The sequence below is a fragment of the Triticum dicoccoides genome, chromosome 4B (genome assembly GCF_002162155.2).
Source record: "Triticum dicoccoides isolate Atlit2015 ecotype Zavitan chromosome 4B, WEW_v2.0, whole genome shotgun sequence".
NCBI classification, from domain to species: Eukaryota; Viridiplantae; Streptophyta; class Magnoliopsida; order Poales; family Poaceae; genus Triticum; species Triticum dicoccoides.
This window is the reverse complement of record NC_041387.1, coordinates 271,303,751-271,324,219: the sequence shown is the minus strand read 5'-3', so window position 1 is coordinate 271,324,219 and position 20,469 is coordinate 271,303,751.

The following is a 20,469-nucleotide window of genomic DNA, read 5'->3' as shown; positions in this document are numbered from 1 at the left end:
AAACAAGAGATAGGGTTGGTTTCGGACCCCTTCACCAAGGGCCACGAAATCCCCCCCCCCCTCTTTCTCCATATATACAGCCCTTAGGGCACCGTTTAGACTTTGGGTTTTGCTTAGATTAAAAGTTCGCCATAGCTGCAACTTTGTGCACTTCGTTTGCGACCAGACCAAGGCGTTACAGAACCCCACCTTGATCAATAAAGCTTTCATCTTATATTCGCAGTACCCAGATTGCAATCTCAGTTTCTTGCTTGTTCTTCGTTTGCTCACAGGAAACAGACCCTCGTGGTCAGGTTGATCGTGCTCTGGCGTGGTCAATAACCTCTCGGAGTTGGTTTAGCGATTGCTAAGGCGCGACGTCCTCGCACGTTCGTAGTCGGATCGTCAAAGTCGATTTCCACCAAAGTGATATCCATCATCTCACCGAAAGACGGGACACCTTTGCCTCTATCAAGTGGTATCAGATTTCCAGGTTGCTCGATGAGATTTTACAGTTTTTCATAGTTTAGATCGAGTCTGTTCTTCATACCTACAGTCCGCGAAAAAGCCACAAAAAAATTAGGGTTAGTTCATCATATCCGAACCAGTCTGAGCCTTTGCATAGTCTTTTCAGTATTTTGCTTTGTCGAATTTGCGGTTGCATCGTCGTGTCAAGTTGCTGGTCTTAGTGTCTAGTCCTTTAGAGTTTCGAGTTCTGTTCACAAGTTGTCACGCCGCCGCCGCACCACCATCATCACCGCTGGCATATACCACCATCGTCATCACCGCTGCCATATACCACCATCGTCATCGCCGCTGCCATATACCACATATCCACCGCCATCACGCTAATCCGAGTCTACCTCCATCACAGATTCGCCACAGTCCGTGTTCCACCGCCCTGCATATATCCGCCACCAGTCTGAGTTTCCACCAGATTCATCTCCGCCACCAGTCCTAGTCCGAGTCCAGTAATTGTTGCTTTGTTATCGATTTCCAGATCCCGTGATACTCCGAGTCGTGACAGCGGAGGACTCCCCAATTTCTGAGCCATCCGCAGAAGAAAAATAGTTCCAGTTTCAAAAAAAAACTAAGTCTGGAAAATTCTGGCTAGGCAGTTTTTAGGACATTTATAGACTTTTCAAAAAAAAATGTTGCGGAGCAAAAAAAAGAGGAAAAAAGTGCAAAAAAAAGAAAAAAAAGAGAAAAAAAAATCAGAGTGTGCTCCTCCCTTGTTTACGTGCAGCACCGTGATTTTGTTAGTGTTCTAGGCTCGCGTCTCTAGCACGGTCTAGCCTAGGACCAGCACAGTACCGTCATTGAGCGTTTATTCAACTTTGCATCTCTGAATTGATTATTGCTGACCCTTTTTGCTACCATATTATAAGCCTTCCCAGCTCCACATACATCTACGTCATGCGTTTGACTCTCCCTGGCAATCGCTCTATCCAAGCTTTTGAGAGTTTTGACTACAACGGTTGCCGATCACCGCCTGCTGCTGGGTAAGAACTGGTAAGAATTTGAGATTTGCTTGACGGATTTGTGACACCCACCACCACCTCTTGTTAGTAGTCTGTAGGATCATATTCTTGTGTGTTTCTATTGCTGCTAACCGTGCCAGGATCACAAGCCGATGAGACTAACTGGGAGAACATGACGAATAAAGAGTTACATGATAAATTTCAGCAAATGATGAGTGGACAGGTACAAGATGTGCTAAACAGATTTGAAGAGGCCATGGAGAAGATAGATGGCATTGAGAAGACGTTCGAAACAAAGCTTGATAACAAATTTAATGAATTGCTCGCGCGTTTTCCACAACCACCGCCGACTGCACCTATTGCACCTCTGCAACGACAACAACAACGCCCCCTTCCGAATCAGTATGGACGAGTGCAGCGTGTTCCTCTTGAGGATGGCCAAACTTCTGGTGCTGTTGTACCTGTTGTTCATGCTTCTTTGGCTCCTGCTACTGCTACTGCTGGTACCTAGGAGGATGATGAGTATGCGGGTGATTATGAGGATGAGGTTGATCAAAATCAGAACTACGTGCAGCCACCAGCACCACCACCAGCAGGTCGACCTCAGGTATATAATCGCAATGGTAGGCCTGCACCACCACTTCAGGTACGAGATCATGACCATCTCCCTAATCTGAAATTGAATATTCCACCATCTGAGGGTAGATATGTTCCTGATATATATCATACTTGGGAGTTAGAAACTGAACAACGATTTACATGTTTACAATATCCTGACGAGAGACGTGTTCCTGCTGCTGTTTGTGCTTTCACTAGCTTTGCATGTGTTTGGTGGTCTGAACATTGTCGATTATATCCTGTTCCAGCTACTTGGGCTACTTTGAAAACTGCTATGCATACTCGTTGGGTTCCACCATATTATCAACATGAATTACTTCAAAAATTGCAGCGCTTAAGACAAGGAAAAAATTCGGTAGAAGAATATTATCAGGAACTACAAACTGGCTTGATTAGATGTGGTATTGTTGAGGAGAATGAAGCTATGCTTGCACGTTTCCTGGGTGGGTTAAATAGAGAGATTCAGACCATTCTAGACTATAAGGATTATAATAATATCACTCGTTTATTCCATCTTGCTTGTAAAGTTGAACGTGAAGTGCAGGATCGACAGGCATTGGCGCGCACTAACTTTTCTGCAGGTCGACCTTCATCATGGACACCACGTGCATCATCTACTTCCACTGCACCATCACCTCCTTCAGGTGCCACCTCCAACCGTGATACACGAAAGCAGGCACAACCACCACTATCTGCCAAGAGCACACCTGCCGGACCTGCATAGAGCTCTTCTTCTTCCATGGCGTCAACAGGGCACACAAGTGATATTATTTGTCGTCATTGTAAGGGAACAGGACATTTTGCGAGAGAATGCAAATCTCAGCGTGTGATGATTGCTACGGAGGATGGTGGGTATGAGTCCGCTAATGACTATGCTGAGGAGACTTTGGCTCTTATTACACATGAGGAACACGGTGGAGATGATTCTGATCATGATACACAATACATGGCTGCTGAAGATGCTGACGGTATGAATGTTTAGTTGCTCAACGTGTTTTGAGTGTGCAGGTTACACAAGCTGAGCAAAATCAGAGGCATAATTTGTTCCATACAGAGGGAGTTGTGAAGGAACCTTCTATTCGCGTCATCATCGATGGAGGGAGCTGCAACAACTTGGCTAGCATGGAGATGGTGGAGAAGCTATCTCTCACCACAAGACCACATCCACATCCTTACTACATCCAATGGTTCAACAACAGCGGCAAGGTTAAGGTAACACGTACTGTTCGTCTGCATTTTAGTATCTCTACATATGCTGATTATGTTGATTGTGATGTGGTACCTATGCAAGCATGTTCCTTATTACTTGGTAGACCATGGCAATTTGATAAAAATATGTACACCATGGTAGAAACAATCAGTATACTCTTGTTCATAATGATAAAAATATTACTTTGCTTCCTATGACTCCTGATTCCATTTTGAAAGATGATATTAATAGAGCTCAAGCCCAAGATCCCAGACCACAATGATGCTCATCCTGTGGCTGAGGACATGAAAATTAGAAGAGATTCAGGGCTAAGGAAGTGGAGAGAGTAAAATCCATATGCTTCAAGGAGAAGAACTGCTGTGGATTACAGGTTTCACACCAAGGAACAAAAGGATTTCTATGAGACAGTGCTGCTGGATAAGAAGCCCATAGTGTGTGACATGAGATGGGTTGACTGGGAATATATCAAGGAGAATGAAGAACACTATCCTTGAGTGCTTGACAGCTTCAAAGCTTGTGGAGTTGCAGACTTTGTTGGGCAAAAGCTCACAAAGTGGAATGAGGAGCTCATTATGCAATTCTACTCCACAGCACATTTCTATCCAGATGGCAGGATAGTTTGGATGTCAGAAGGCACTAGATATCAGTCTACAGTTGCTGAATGGGCACAGCTGATCAATGCCCCAGAAGAGCAGGAAGATGACTTGGATGTCTATGCCAAGAAGAAGATGGGTCACAATTCCATGTCAAACATGTACAAGGAGATCCCAGACAAAGCACTTGAAACCTTCAAGTTTGGCTCAGTGCACTTCCTTCTGTCAGGGCTGCCAACAATCAACTGGATTCTAAGGCACACTCTCTTGCCCAAGTCAGGTGATCACAAGATGATCTGAGGCCATGCAATAAACTTGCTTCACATATTTGATGTGCCACAGAAATTCAAGGTGATGAGCCTCATGGTTGAAACCATCAAGAGGACAGCAGCTGATCAGAAGAGGAGTTGTGGATATGCCCCACAAATTGAGGAGTTGATTAACTCAAAGATGGGCACAGGCACATACCTGCTGGATAAGGAACACCTGCCCATCCATCCAGATTTTGAGGACAATCAAGTTGTCATGAATGAGAATGAACCGTCATCTGCACATGCTCAAGCAGAGAAGGAGAAGGCAAAAATGGAGAAAGCTTCCAAGATGCCAACTCAAGAGGAGGCATCTGAGTACTTCTTGAAGAACAAGCAGGAGCAGCTCAGTTACCTGATAGCATCCACTGTGAGAATTGAGAAAGGACTGGCCACCCTGACTCGAAACCAAGAGAGCCTAGAAAGAATCATGGAACAAAAGTTCTATGACCTAGATGTAAAAGTAACTGAGATTCAGTCTGCGGTGGAGCAATTACAGGATGATATGCAGGAGAGGGAGGGAAAGACCACAACTGATGCATTTGCCAGAGTGCCCAGAGCTCAAAGATCGTCTGCAGTGCCAGTTCCTGACACCAGAGCCACCACTTCTGCACCAGCTACAGCTTCAGTTCCACCAGCTCCAGCTCCTACCCCGGCAGCTCCAACCACTTCTACTGAAGCCTTCGTCCTTGGCGTCATCCGGACTCCACCAACTGAAGACCAAGCCTGAGAGTCGTTTAGTGCTATGCATTTCCTATGAACTTTTTGGTAACTTGTTGCCAAAGGGGGAGAAAATGTATAGATCATAGGCTTCGAGAGAGAGAGAGAGTTTGCATTTGTTCTCTCTTGTCTTCTTGGTTGAAACTTTATTTGCTTTTGAGTGCTTGAGATACTATGCCTTAATCTGTGAGACATTGATGATCATGTGTTTGATCATAAGCTACACTTAATGCTTGTTGGATGTTATTATCAGTTTACTCTTATTTTGATCATTCACTTTGCTTGGTGATGAGTGCATGTATTTAATTCTTATCATTTTGAGCGCTCCACCAAGATGTATGTGACATGGAAGAGTAACCCATGATCCTAACTTATTGTGCATTTGCAGTCCAAAGCAAATCTTAAAATATGCACAAATTTAGGGGGAGCTCTTGCTTATCACATACTTCTCAAAGCGACGATATATTTCATTCTTATTATCATTTGTTGAAGCTTTGATCTATATGTTGTCATCAATTACCAAAACGGGGGAGATTGAAAGTGCAACTATCCCTGGGTGGTTTTGGTAATTCCTAACAACATATAGCCCATTGAGCTAACACTATTCCAAGATCAGTATTTCAGGAAAAGCTCAATGGATGGCATGGCATGGATGAGGAAAGTGGATCCCTCAAAATTATAAGGACAAAGGATTGGCTCAAACTTCAAGATCAAGACTCTACATTTTATATTTTAGTGATCCAAGATCACATTGAGTCTATAGGAAAAGCCAATACTATTAAGGAGGGATGAGGTGTTGCTTAATGAGCCTCTTGCTTCATGTGCTTAGTGATATGCTCCAAAACCCTCAACTATCTTCCCACATCCACATATGACCTAAACCAAAAGTCAAACTCGGCCCCACCGATTTTTTCTATCCGGTGCCACCGAGCTTCACATGTCATAGCCACTGCCACAAACCCTAGCAATTCGGTCTCACCGATAGGGATCTGGGTCTCACCGAGATGGGATTGCAATTTCTCTGTTTCCCTTCGTAACGTTTCGGTCTAACCGAAGTGAGCGATCGGTCCCACTGAGATTGCAATGTAAACTCACTGTTTCCTTTTCGTAACATTTTGGTCTCACCGAAAAGAGCGAATCGGTCCCACCGAGTTTGCCTGACCAACTCTCTGGTTAGCTTATTACCAAAATCGGTCCCACCAAGTTTGTGTAATCGGTCACACCGAGATTACGTTATGCCCAAACCCTAACCATATCAGTCCTACCGAGTTGCATCTCAGTCCCACCGAAAATCCTAACGGTCACTAGGTTTGCTGAATCGGTCCGATCGAGTTTAACAATTCGGTCCCACCGAGTTTGGCTGATTGTGTGTAACGGTTAGATTTTGTGTGGAGGCTATATATGCCCCTCCACACACTCTTCATTCGTGGAGAGAGCCATCAGAACACATCTACACTTCCAATACACATGTTCTGAGAGAGAACCACCTACACTTGTGTTGAGCTCAAGATATTCCATTCCTACCATATGAATCTTGATCTCTAGCCTTCCCCAAGTTGCTTTCCACTCAAATCTTCTTTCCACCAAATCCAAATCCTGTGAGAGAGAGTTGAGTGTTGGGGAAACTATCATTTGAAGCACAAGAGCAAGGAGTTCATCATCAACACACCATTTGTTACTTCTTGGAGACTGGTGTCTCCTAGATTGGCTAGGTGTCACTTGGGAGCCTCCGACAAGATTGTGGAGTTGAACTAAGAAGTTTGTAAGGGCAAGGAGATCGCCTACTTCATGAAGATCTACTGCTAGTGAGGCAAGTCCTTCGTGGGCGACGGCCGTGATGGAATAGACAAGGTTGCTTCTTCGTGGACCCTTCGTGGGTGGAGCCCTCCGTGGACTCGCGCAACCGTTACCCTCCATGGGTTGAAGTCTCCATCAACGTGGATGTACGATAGCACCACCTATCGGAACCACGCCAAAACATCCATGTCTCCAAATTGTGTTTGAATCCTCCAAACCCTTCCCTTTACATTCTTGCAAGTTGCATGCTTTACTTTCCGCTGCTCATATACTCTTTTGCATGATTGCTTGAATTGTGTGGAGATTGCTTGACTTGTGCTAAGATAGCTAAAATCTGCCAAGAACTAAAATTGGGAAAAGGATAGATTTTTATTTGGTCAAGTAGTCTAATCACCCCCCCCCCTCTAGACATACTTCCGATCCTACAAAAGGGAAGAAGGGGAACTTCAAGAAGAATGGAAAGCAATTTGCTGCTCAAGTGAAGAAGCCCAAGTCTGGACCTAAGCCTGAGACTGAGTGCTACTACTTCAATGGGACTGGTCACTGGAAGCGGAACTGCCCCAAGTATTTGGCGGATAAGAAGGATGGCAAAGTGACAGATATTTGATATACATGTTATTGATGTGTACCTTACTAATGCTCGCAGTAGTGCCTGGGTAATTGATACTGGTTTTGTTGCTCATATTTGCAACTTGAAACAGGGGCTACGGATTAAGTGAAGATTGGCTAAGGACAAGGTGATGATGCGCGTGGGAAATGGTTCCAAAGTCGATGTGATCGTCGTCGCATGCTACCTCTACATCTACCTTCGGGATTAGTTTTAGACCTGAATAATTGTTATTTGGTGCCAGCGTTAAGCATGAACGTTATATCTAGATCTTGTTTGATGCGAGACGGTTATTCATTTAAATCAGAGAATAATGGTTCACTACTGCAGGATGCTGCTAACGCGACACTACGATCAGAGACCCTTTCACGAAACTGTGTGCGGTGCATCAATCACAAATGGAGATGTAAAAAAACTGTTAAAAAAGGTGCAAAATGTTAGAGATGGAGGATGCATCAAACACGATTCAGATTTTAGTTGCGTGTGCGATGAAGGGCACACGGTTAACCCGTTCGAACTGTTTGCGATGAGGTAGAACAACAGAAACGGGCAGATCAAGGTGTGCGTCATATAGGGCATATGGTTCACTCAGACGAACTGTTTTCAATTAGCGAACGCAACAGAAACGGTTCAACTTAACAAGAAGTGTGTGATATGTGGCAAACAACCGAGTCGGATGAACTGTTTGCGATAAGAATTTACAACACAGATGGTTAATACAGTTAGTTCGTGTGCGATTCTGTGTGTAGAAAAAACTTTGAAAAATGCAAACTAGTTGCTTGCGGTGGCTAGGAGTATCGCACACGATGCGTCTGCGAGTACTCGTGTGCGTTGATTAGTAAGTTACACATACGTTTCCTTATGTTAACACTTTGTGTGATAAATAACATGTGGCACCGGATACGGTATTCGGCTTGTTTGTGTGCTCCACTTAGTCTTCCCGCGCTCCAGCGAATGCTTCCCGCACTCCACATGGGTGAATTGTAAAATCCACGCATATTCCCTCACCGGTTTCCCGCCACTAGCTAACGGCTTGCTGCATATAACGCAGGCGGCAATGCACCGCCGCGACACTCTGCGAAGATCTAGTCCTCACCCATCTGCCATTAGTTATTCCAAGCATGCCAGGCAACGACCAAAGCTTTGACGTCGACGCCTAACTGCCTTACATCTTCGGCGAGGAGAGCGAGCTGGAGCAGGTCGGGGAGCAAGAGCTTCATCGGCTGGTGCAGGCACCATGGCCCATCAGCAGCGATATCGGCGTCACAGTCCTTGGGAGCACAATCGACATATTGCAGAGGAGGTGTGATGAGCAATTTTCCATCCACCATCCAAAGATCCAGAGTTGCTCGGTGGCATGATCGACGACCCACTCGAAGAGCCACCGTCTCCAGTGCTCATCGAGAGCCTGATGCCCCGCAAGGAATGGGCAGAGGACCTTTGTGATTCAGTCAAGACAAAGGAGCCTGCGGCTTCATCATTGCCCGCGGCGGCCATGTCAACCTCGATCCCGATGATGTGGTGGCCAGGCTCGAGCGCATCCTTGGCAGAGTTGACGTCCCCGACGAAGTAGAACATCACCAACGTGATATCTTGAGGATGCAGGTGATCGATGGAATTTGCTACCAGGCCAGAGACATGGAAATGGAGCGGTTCCGCAGAGTTGTCATGCGCGCGATTGCACGCTGTCAAGCTCTTCTGGAAGAGGCCCAACAGCCCAAAGAGCCTCCCAGCGCCAGTAGCTCCGTAGGCGGAGGCGGGTCGGGACATTTGGAGTGAACGTCCAGAAGGGTGCTATGCTGATCATGGAGTGCGAGAAGACCATCGTCAGAAGGCCGCCAACTCAGCCTTTTAGCTTATATGTTATTATAATTGTATGCATATGCAGGTCGTGAGTGTTCTGGGCCTTGCCGCATTTGGCATTTTAAATTATCCTGAATATGTAAGACAATTATTAAGAATTATTAACAGTTGACATTGTAACTTTGCCTCAATGGCGAGCAGAGCGCGCGCAGGGACGCTAGAGCGGAGCGCGCCGCGGCCGCCTCAGCGTCGAGCAACCACGTGGTCAACCTTCTGCCATCAATAAATTTTAACCTTGTTTCTCTTCACATTGCTGATTACAACGCAATAAGTAATTGCAAATCTGTTCACAATTATCAAACTAATATGTGTCCACACTTAGCACCGGGCTATAAAAACCACCCACTCGAAAATTACTTCACAGTTCCTCTCCTCATCACCCACAAAACTGGTTTTTTCTGTCAAGTCGTTCCGCCATGACCGGTAGGAGAAGTTTAGGGTGGACATATAACCAGGCAGCAAAGACCAAGGCTGCGAAAGCACTAGAGAGGTCCCGCCGCGAAGCCACAGCCACAGCAGAGATGTCCCGGCGTGAAGCCGCAGCCGCAGCAGAGATGTCCCAGCGCGAAGCCGCAGCCGCAGCAGAGATGTCCCGGCGCGCTGCGGAGCTCTCGAACGAGCTCTCACGGGCACGCGAGGGCTCTCACAAGCACATTCACGGCATCGGCCATCGCGACGAGCCGGCGTTCCTGAAGTCCTTCGCCGGCGACGACGACATTCTCGCTGGTATCACTACGCAGCAGGAGCTGGTCGACAGCTTGATGAAGCTGCTCAAGATCAGCGATGCCTCGGTTGACAAGGAGACCAGCCTCGTCCAACAACTCATGGGTGACAATGAAAAGCTCCTCAAGTTGGTCGCCTTGGAGGAGGAGGCCGCCGGCTGGAAGATGCTGCATGAGCAGAGCAGTGCCTCGGAGATGACGCTGGAAGTAATCGTCGAGGAACTGATGGGTGGCATGAGGAAGCTCCGGATCGAGTGCGAGCAGGAGGTGGAGGAATCCGTGGCTGCTTTCAAGCAAAGTCGTGAGGAATTGAAGAAGGAGCTGGAGGATTTCACCGCCCGGCGATCCATCGACGAGTAGAGACAGTAGCGACCCAGATCGTTGTCTGCAATTTCCTTCTTCTCTTGCCCCTGTGTCTTCTGGGCTTTGCCACATGTGGCATTTTAAATTATCCAGAATATGTAAGACAATTATTATCTGCGCCATTGTAAATATGCCGTCGTATTATCCGTTGCCATTTTATTTGTGGTCATATTATCTGTTGCCCTATGTGGCAATTTAAATTAGGGCGGAATACGAGTTGAAAACACGAACAAAGCAAATGCTGCTATGGGATCACAAGCAAATACCATCCGTCCAGGTGCTTTAATTAACCCACTAATGGAGAAGTTGTGAGCGAGGCGGGCGGCGGCTGGTGCATGGAGGTCAAAGAGATCACTTCCCGGTGAGCATGGGCGGCCTTGCTGCTCGCACGTGTCCCGTCGAGCCTGCGAGGTGGACAGGATGCACGCGTCCCGTCGAGCCTGCACGGCCACTCGTCCCATCTAATCAAACAGTTGCACGCTGATAACCCACAAGTTTAGGGGATCGCAACAGCTTTCGAGGGTAGAGTATTCAACCCAAATTTATTGATTCAACACAAGGAGAGCCAAAGAATATTCTCAAGTATTAGCAGTTGAGTTGTCAATTCAACCACACCTGGATAACTTAGTATCTGCAGCAAAGTATTTAGTAGCAAAGTAATATGATAGTAGTGGTAACGGTAACAAAGGTAACAGAAGCAAAAGTAATATTTTTGGTGTTTTGTAGTGATGGTAACAATAGCAACGGGAGAGTAAATAAGCGAAGAACAATATATGGAAAACTCGTAGGCATTGGATCGGTGATGGATAATTATGCCGGATGCGGTTCATCATGTAACAGTCATAACATAGGGTGACACAGAACTAGCTCCAATTCATCAATGTAATGTAGGCATGTATTCCGAATATAGTCATACGTGCTTATGGAAAAGAACTTGCATGACATCTTTTGTCCTACCCTCCCGTGGCAGCGGGGTCCTAATGGAAACTAAGGGATATTAAGGCCTCCTTTTAATAGAGTACCGGAACAAAGCATTAGCACATAGTGAATACATGAACTCCTCAAACTATGGTCATCACCGGGAGTGGTCCCGATTATTGTCACTTCGGGGTTGCTGGATCATAACACATAGTAGATGACTATAGACTTGAAAAATAGGATCAAGAACACACATATATTCATGAAAACATAATAGGTTCAGATCTGAAATCATGGCACTCGGGCCCTAGTGACAAGCATTAAGCATAGCAAAGTCATAGCAACATCAATCTCAGAACATAGTGGATACTAGAGATCAAACCCTGACAAAACTAACTCGATTACATGATAGATCTCATCCAACCCATCACCGTCCAGCAAGCCTACGATGGAATTACTCACGCACGGCGGTGAGCATCATGAAATTGGTGATGGAGGATGGTTGATGATGACGACGGTGACGAATCCCCCTCTTCGGAGCCCTGAACGGACTCCAGATCAGCCCTCCCGAGAGGTTTTAGGGCTTGGCGGCGGCTCCGTATAGTAAAACGCGATGATTTCTTCTCCTTGATTTTTTTCTCCCCGAAAGCAAATATATAGAGTTGGAGTTGGCGTCGGAGGAGCTCCAGGGGGCCCACAAGGTAGGGGGCGCGCCCTAGGGGGGCAGGCGCGCCCCCCACCCTCGTGGACAGGTGGTGGGCCCCCTGGCCTTCATCTTTTGCAAGGATTTTTTATTATTTCTAATAAGTTGTTCCGTGAAGTTTCAGGCCATTCTGAGAACTTTTGTTTCTGCACATAAATAACATCATGGCAATTCTGCTGAAAACAGCGTCAGTCCGGGTTAGTTTCATTCAAATCATGCAAGTTAGAGTACAAAACAAGGGCAAAAGTGTTTGGAAAAGTATATACAACAGAGACATATCACACGCACGCCACCGAGTATGGTTAAATTTCCACACGGTTAATGTAATACAACTGTTTGCGATATTAACGTGTCAGCTTTTTGTTTCAAAAAGGACTTCATTGGCTACTAATGTGTGTGCCTCTTCTCAAACTGGACGATTTTTTTACCACGGCATATATGTGCCATGTCATGAAACCATGCCAAGTTTCATGTTTTTTGGGTGACTTTTTGATTTACTGGGATTGAAAAATCTGAGATTCTCATTGTTTCAGGATGACGACAAGTTTGTAATTCATTCTCATTCCTTAAACGAGACCTAAATATGCATCCAATGACACATGTACGATTTCCCACCCATTTTGCTTCACTGGAGCATGTGGTTGTAGTTCAAATTTGAATTATGGACTACATTAAACGCATAGAAAACTTAGTAATTAGTAATATATATACAATGGCGAAATGAACCCTGAACAGTTTCAAATTTTAGCCCGACACTCCTGTTATTCTATGTTGCCTGTAGAAAACAAAGTTCAAGGCGAGAAGAGGCAGCGATTATCGTTTCACCCACAAGAGGGCATGTTTCCCTAATGGAACCACTAGGGTAGTGACAGGCTCCGGTTTGTAAAAGGCTTGTAATATAGCTTCGCCCAAATTGGACAATTATATGTACCATGTAGTGACACCATGCCAAGTTTCATGATTTCCTGATGAGTTTTGGATTTGCAGACATTTAAAAACCAAGATTCGTAATGTTTGTGGCCAAGCCAGGACGACGAGATGGTTGAATTCATTCACATTCATTCCATGGGACCTAAACATGCACCTCAAGGAAACATGTATGTTTTTCTAGCCATTTTGGTGCACTGGAGCATGTATTTGTAGTTCGGATTTGAATGATGGACATTAAATGCCTAGAAAACTCAATTAATGAATAAAAAAGGTCAAACGAACCCTGAATAATTTCAAAGTTCAGCACGAATCTCCAGTTGTTTCGTGTCGCGTGTAGAAGAGAATACGAGGCTAGAAGAGGGAGTGATTATCGTTTGGCCCACAAGGGGACATGTTTCCCTTTCGAAACCACGAGGGTTCTTGCGAGAGGCTCCAGCTTGTAAGAGGTTTGTAATAAAGCTTGGCACAAATTGGCAATGTTTTTACCATGACATATATGTGCCATGACGTGACACCATGCCACCTTTGATGACTTTCTGGTGAGTTTAGGATTTATGGGGACTTAAAAACCGAGATTCGAAATGTTTGAGGACGAGCCAGGACACTGGTACAGTTGTAATTCGTTCCCATTCCTGGCATGAGACCTAAACATGCACCCAAGGACACATGTATAATTTTTCTAGCCATTTTGGTGAATTGGAGCATGTATTTGTAGTTCATATTTGAATTATGGACATTCAATGCCTAGGAAACTCCATTAGTGTATAAAAAGGCCAAACGAACCCTGAATAAGTTTGCATTTCAGCACCGATATCCTGTCGTTCCATGTTGCCCGTGGAAGAAAATACAAGACGAAAAGAGGTAGTGATTACGTTTTGCCCACAAGGGGAACACGTTTTCCTATCAGAACTAGGAGGCTTCTTTGAGAGAAGCTCCAGTTTTTGTAAGAGGTTTGTAATAAAGCTTGGCCCAAATTGGACAATATTTTTACCACAACATATTTGTGCCATGACGTGACACCATGCCACCTTTGATGACTTTCTGGTGAGTTTAGGATTTATGGGGACTTAAAAACCGAGATTCGAAATGTTTGAAGATGAGCCATGACACCGGTACGGTTGCAATTCATTCCCATTCCTGGCATGGGACGTACACATGCACCCAAGGACACATGTATAATTTTTCTAGCCATTTTGGTGAACTGGAGCATGTATTTGTAGTTCAGATTTGAATTATGGACATTAAATGCCTAGGAAACTCAATTAGTGTATAAAAAGGCCAACGAACCCTGGATAAGTTTAAATTTCAGCACGGATATCATGTCGTCCCATCTTGCCCATAGAAGAAAACACAAGGCAAAAAGAGGCAGTGATTACGTTTCGCCCACAAGAAGGACACGTTTCCCTATCGGAACCACGAGGCTTCTTCGAGAGAAGCTCCGGTTCGTAAGAGGCTTGTAATAAAATTTGCGCCACAATGGACGAAAAAAATTCCTCGACATATAAGTGCCATGTCATGACACTATGGCAGGTTTCATGATTTTCAGCTTAGTTTTGGGTTTACGGGGATTTAAAAACCGAGATTCTTATCATGAAATGTTTTCAAATAGCACGCGGTTCACTCATGAAAGTCGATATTCAGTGAAAACTTTGTGGAAACTATATTTTAAAGTTTCATAAAAATCTGAAACAAATGTGGGATGTTAAGAAGGTGATGTTTTATTGTGACACAAAATTTCAAGTTGAAAAACATTACGAGATGTGAGCTATGAAAAAGACAAATTCCGCCCTAAATAGTGACATTACTGTTCGGCACTATTCAACACTGATTTTGTCTTTTTCATAGCTCACATCTCGTAATGTGTTTCAACTTGAAATTTTGTGTGGCAATAAAACATCATCCTTTTAGCATCCCGCATTTTTTTGAAACTTCAAAACATCTTTTTCTCGTGTTTTTCACCGGTTTCCACCGAATGTTGGTTTCCGTATGATATCCCCCCCCCCCACTACGCTCATGATCTGAGTCGTGCGTTCTGACTGGCCAGAACCCAAACCCCACGGATCGTACGTGTGCACCATTGGATGCTCCCAGATCGAACGGCAACCCTGAGCCCTTTCGACAGCACATGCAGTACATGGGTAAGCATTGTGCGCATGCGTCGTGTAGCTCACGCTTCCTTCTCTACTAGGTTTTCATTCAAAACAGGCTACCGTTTCTCGCCACTCCTCTCATCGATTTCCCGCCTCTTCTCCTAGATATGCATGATGTAGATGTTCGTTTAATTCTTATAGTTCATCTCATCCAAAATCAATTAGTTTTATAAAAAAACTATTTTAAGATTCATAGAATTGTGCATTGTAAAGGTAAAAACAAAAAGTGACAATTCATTTAGAAAAAAAAGGTTTGGGCAATTAAGATATGGAAGATTCTAGAGAACAAAGGAGAAGTGCTTGTGTTTTGAGGTTTGTGCATTATGCTTAAGTTCAACCATGGAGTCTTCTAGATTGTACATGTGGCAGAATCTGGTGGAATGTAGATGATATCCAATGGCCAGTAGTGCTCGGATTTGCCATCTCTGTACCGTCGGATTGGCTTCATCCAACGAGCAACTTTCAAAGTTATTCGCACACTATATAGGTGTATAGATGTATAGATAGATATATATATATATATGTGTGTGTGTGTGTGTGTGTGTGTCCCATGCTAGACAAAATAAAGTTTGAGCGCATGCGTGGGACGACCCCCCCTCCCCGCCGCCCCCGCCTCGAAGTTGGGAAACTGACATCATAGGTATTGAACCAGGCTTGGAGTCGGGTACGGTGTTCGGTTTGTAATGTAGTTCGTGTGGCCCATCGAAGTTGTGCATTTGGGATTTAAACACATCATATACCATCGTACACATACATATTTTCGGGCCGCATGCAGTGTATAAGGGGTCTTATGATCGACCACATCTCCCTTGTGCGGTTTTTTGTGATGACACGGATATCTGTGGGCTCCCCGAGTGTATATATATCATCTCTTTGACCGATAATGAGGGGTATGTGTTGGCCATTAATGGATTCCTCCTAGTTCGTGTTAGGGTCAGTCACCATCAAATGTCGGTCAACCAAAGCTCAAGCTCATGCGTTGTCAGGATTCCCTCCCAGATGCTCGGATTTCTGGGTTCGACCTACATCAAACCCTGCGTATGTATCTCGTCCTTAACTACCTTGCCTTAATGGTTGTGTAACATCCCAAAATTCTAAATTTTGGAATGTTATATTAAATAGATAGATTTGATTGATTGTTTGATCGCTTGAGTGAAATTGAGTGAAATACGAAACTTTTTGAAAGTTAAATGAGAGGGAATAAAAGGACTTTCCCAAACTTTCATTTTGCATTTTATGATCTCCGTGAATTGAAATTCTTTTCACCACAAAACCCTAGAGAGAAGATGACATGACTTCTTCCATTTAATTAAATGAAAAGGGTGTTTGAATTCCATTTGGAAAAATATTTCCAATTCAGAAACTTCAAGCAACTCAATGATTTTCACGAGAGAAGATAATATGACTTCTTCAAATTATATGAAATATGAGTTGGGAGTTTAAAAGGATCAAATTCAAAGTCCTTTTGAAATTATTTTCAATTCGGAGTTATTTGAGTTTTATTCAAATTATTTTTCTCCAAAAATAAAATATATGGAAATTAGGGTAACATGATTCCCTACATCATTAAATTGGAGAGAAATAAATTTGAAATCATTTTGGTATTTTTAAAATGATTTTTATTGGATTTTATTAGACCAGTAGCACTGTTTGTATTATTGGAATTTGTGTGTATTTTATTTAATGCTAGAAAAATGTTCAAGTTGTAGAAAATGTTTTTCTAAAAATTATGATATATAATATGCCTATGTACAAACTTACTTTTATTTTCGTTTTTCAGTTTACCGCTTTCTGTTTAAAAAAACAATAACAAAAACTGCGCGCGCGCCTGAAACTAACAGTCGCCCACGTGCACATCATAGTACCAGCGGGCGCCCCATCTTTTCTTTTTCTTTATCCTATATGGGCCAGGCCCAGCCAGCCTTTTCCTTTTCAGATTTTATTTTCCTTTGGCAAAAAAAATGCAGCACGTACGCGTGCGGCCGGCCGATGGGCTTTTAGGCCCGTGCGAGGCGTTAGCCTTTTTCTTGTCTGTTTCGTTTAATTACGTCTACGTTTAGTCCCACATTGGCTAACCTTTAACACTTAAACCTCTTTTCCATCTATAAATATAAACCCATAGAACCTCCAAAAATCATTCGATTCGGGTTAAATCAATATTTTGGTTTGTCGAACAACAACAAAAAAAATTTGGTTTGACTAGATTCATTTTAAAAAAATATTTTTCTCCTCTCCGGCGCGACTTATGGAAATTGTCTTTTCTCTCCGAAGTTGTCTTTTCTCTGTCTTATAAAGGTATCTTTTTGGTCTTTTTATACTTTTGTAGTTTATTATTTCTAGATTAATACAATAGAATAATTAGATTATCAATTAGTCTACGTATTTATACATTAGACCTTAGCCGTAGCTATTTTTTTTCCGTAAAACAGCTTGGCCTTGATTTTTCAAATAGCCATAACTTTTTACTCGTTCATCCAAATTAGATGAAACCAACGCCCACTTTTTCGTTACGATCTCCTCTATCCAGTAATCCAACTCAAACATGTTTTTGAAAAGTTTAAAATTTGAAATAGATCAGATTTGAGTTTGAACTTCGTTTAATCATAACTTGAGTTTTATAACTCCGATTTAATTGATTCTTTTTGCAAATCGAAGCTCTTGACCTAAACTTTCTGATAAGGCCAAATTCACATAATTTTTGTACTGTTAGAAATTGTTTTATCTTGCAAGAGCTATTTGCTTGGTTTTGATGTTTTCCGAACTGTCTTCTTCGTTTTTCCCGATCTTTTGAGTGATTGCTTATGTGTGGTTAGCATTGCTTGCTTACGATAGATTGACCGGAGTGTGACGAGTAGAACTATCAAGAGTTTTGAGTGCGAATCATCTTCATCAACATTGCAGGCAAGTTCACACTTTGATCATACCTCTTACTACCCAGTTTTTATCGCATTAGATCAATCCTCAAACAATTGCATGGTTAGGATCTAATTAAACTGTGGGATGGGAAGTAGTTGAGGTAGTACCTATTACCTGTTTATTATCAAACCCTTGGGAGTTACTTCTACATTTGCTTATCATGCCATGCTATGCTGGTAGACGTGGATTGGGTGAGTGATATCCATGACAGATGTGAGTATTGTTAATTAATGGTTTATCTAAGGTGGCAACTTAAACACACATCTGGGTGGATTGAGGCACCTGGTTTACAGGACTTGCCTATTTTCTTTTGGACCGCCACCCAGGATCAAAGGGATCATGAGATTATTCATGCTAGAAACTTTCGTGTGCAGCCACAAGCCATTATGGGCTCTGGCATAGTTGACTAAGTCGTGCGAACTCTTACAGTGGTAGACTAGCAGATGTAGGGGATGTAGGTTGGTACGGTCTATCACGTCGTAAGGTGCTAGCGCTTCTGAAAGACTATGTCTCGGTCATCCGTTTTTCTCAAACACCATGTAGTGCAAGAAATCAAACGGAGGCGATCGAGTCTTGTTGGGAAAAGTGCGCAAACCTCTGCAGAGTGTACAAACTAATCATGGTTAGCCGTGTCCCCGGTTATGGACGTTTTGAGTATCTAGTACCTGGATATCATGTGAATCTCATCATGTTACTTTTAAATTAATTTTGTTGGGTTTTAATGATGATGCTTAATTGGGATTGAGAATGCTGTCAACCATTCTCAATGTTTAACAACCACCATGATAGTTAATAAAATTTATTCCTTTGCAGTAGGGAAAAATTGGCTTTTCGCAAAAACCTTATAACCATAGAGCTTTTCCACCAGCCATATATGCATGTAGTGATAGCCATACTTCAGCATTGCTCTATAGTGTGAATTTGCCAGTACATTCAATGTACTGACCCGTTTCGGGCTGCAACGTCTCATGTTGCAGGTTTCTTACGATGAGTAAGTGATACGTTAGGGTTACGATTTCTACACTCAACTTTGCCGTTGGTGTTGATGGGAATCCACAACCTTGTTGCTTTCGCTATATGGATTGAGGTAATAGTATTTACGTTACTTTATTACATGTGATTTACCTCTGTTATAAATCCTTCGAGTACTGTGTGTGTCAGCATACCGATCCAGGGATGACACTTAAGCACAGAGACTTGATCCATTCGGGTCAGGTCGCTACAGGTTGTTGTCTATATTGAGAGGTAGGCACCACATCTAAATTGTACATTATTCTATATTGAAAACACACATCCCCCCTTCCCAACGTACATCATTTTGGGCCGCATGCAAAGAGGTGCTGGTTTTGTGGTCCCTCTCGTGTGATTTTTATGACCAATCTATTGGCCCAAGCGGTTTATCGACAACAACAACTGTCGTTTGACCAAACAAAAGATTCATTGGTCCGTCTTATGGTAGGTCATGGCGACATGCATGTATGACCAAAGTATCGATCATTACGTGCATCCACCCCGCTGACACGAAGTGGGAGGTGGTGGGCCAAGCATCCTAGCTAGGTACGACATTATGTCATTATATATATTGTAGCTAGGTGGTTGTTAGGGTGCTTTCGGGTTTGCGAGGCAGGCGCCACCAAAGTTATGCATTGTGTATTTAAAGTTTTAAACATCCCCAATGTTCGTACATATATTTGGCCACTTCCAGGTGGTTCTTGACTTTTGGCCCCTCTCATCGATCTTCAACGACGCACCCAACCGTGGGCCCGCGGGGTCAAAGTTGTGCATTGGAATTTTTAACATCACAGACCACCCTTTTCACACCATATATATTCGGGCCACATGCTGGTGTGGCTGTCTTTTGACCCTCTCTAACGTTATTTTTTGCTGCAAAGACTCTGATGACCCTCAACGGACATGGGGTATAATATCTTAACCGTGTGCGATACAAGTGTGGTGTGAATCACCATGACCGTGCAAGTGCGAGAAAATTAAGGTGGAGGTACTGGCTCAACCGTGTGCGATGCAAGTGCACCGAAATCACCACGACCGCGCAAGCGCGAGCAAAGGGTGGAGGTACTGGCTCAACCGTGTGCGGTGCAAGTGCGCTGAAATCACCACGACCGCGCAAGCGCGAGCAAAGGGTGGAGGTACTGGCTTAACCGTGTGTGATGCAAGTGCGCTGTAAAACCACCACCTGTGCAAGCTAAAGGCGGGTAAGTTCATTTGGAAATTAGGACGAACCGTGTGCGATAGACCAGCTAGCTAGAAATATAAAAAACAAACTACCCGCCTTGGCGTTGCAAAAATCGGCGGATCTGCGCCACTTTTCCTTATTATCATACACGCATATTATTATTGGACCGTGCGCGATCTTGGGCACTCTCGCCCCGCATAAATTCCTTTACCCAAATTATAGTAACCGTCGTACTTCAACCGTCGCCCACACTCCTCCAGCACCGACCTTATAGTAAAATTGCAGTAGCCGAGGCATTTGAACCGTCACCCTCCCTCGTCCACCACCATCTCCACCCACCATTACTAAAATTTTCAATAGCCATGGCATATCCTCAAACACCACCTCCCCCTCCACA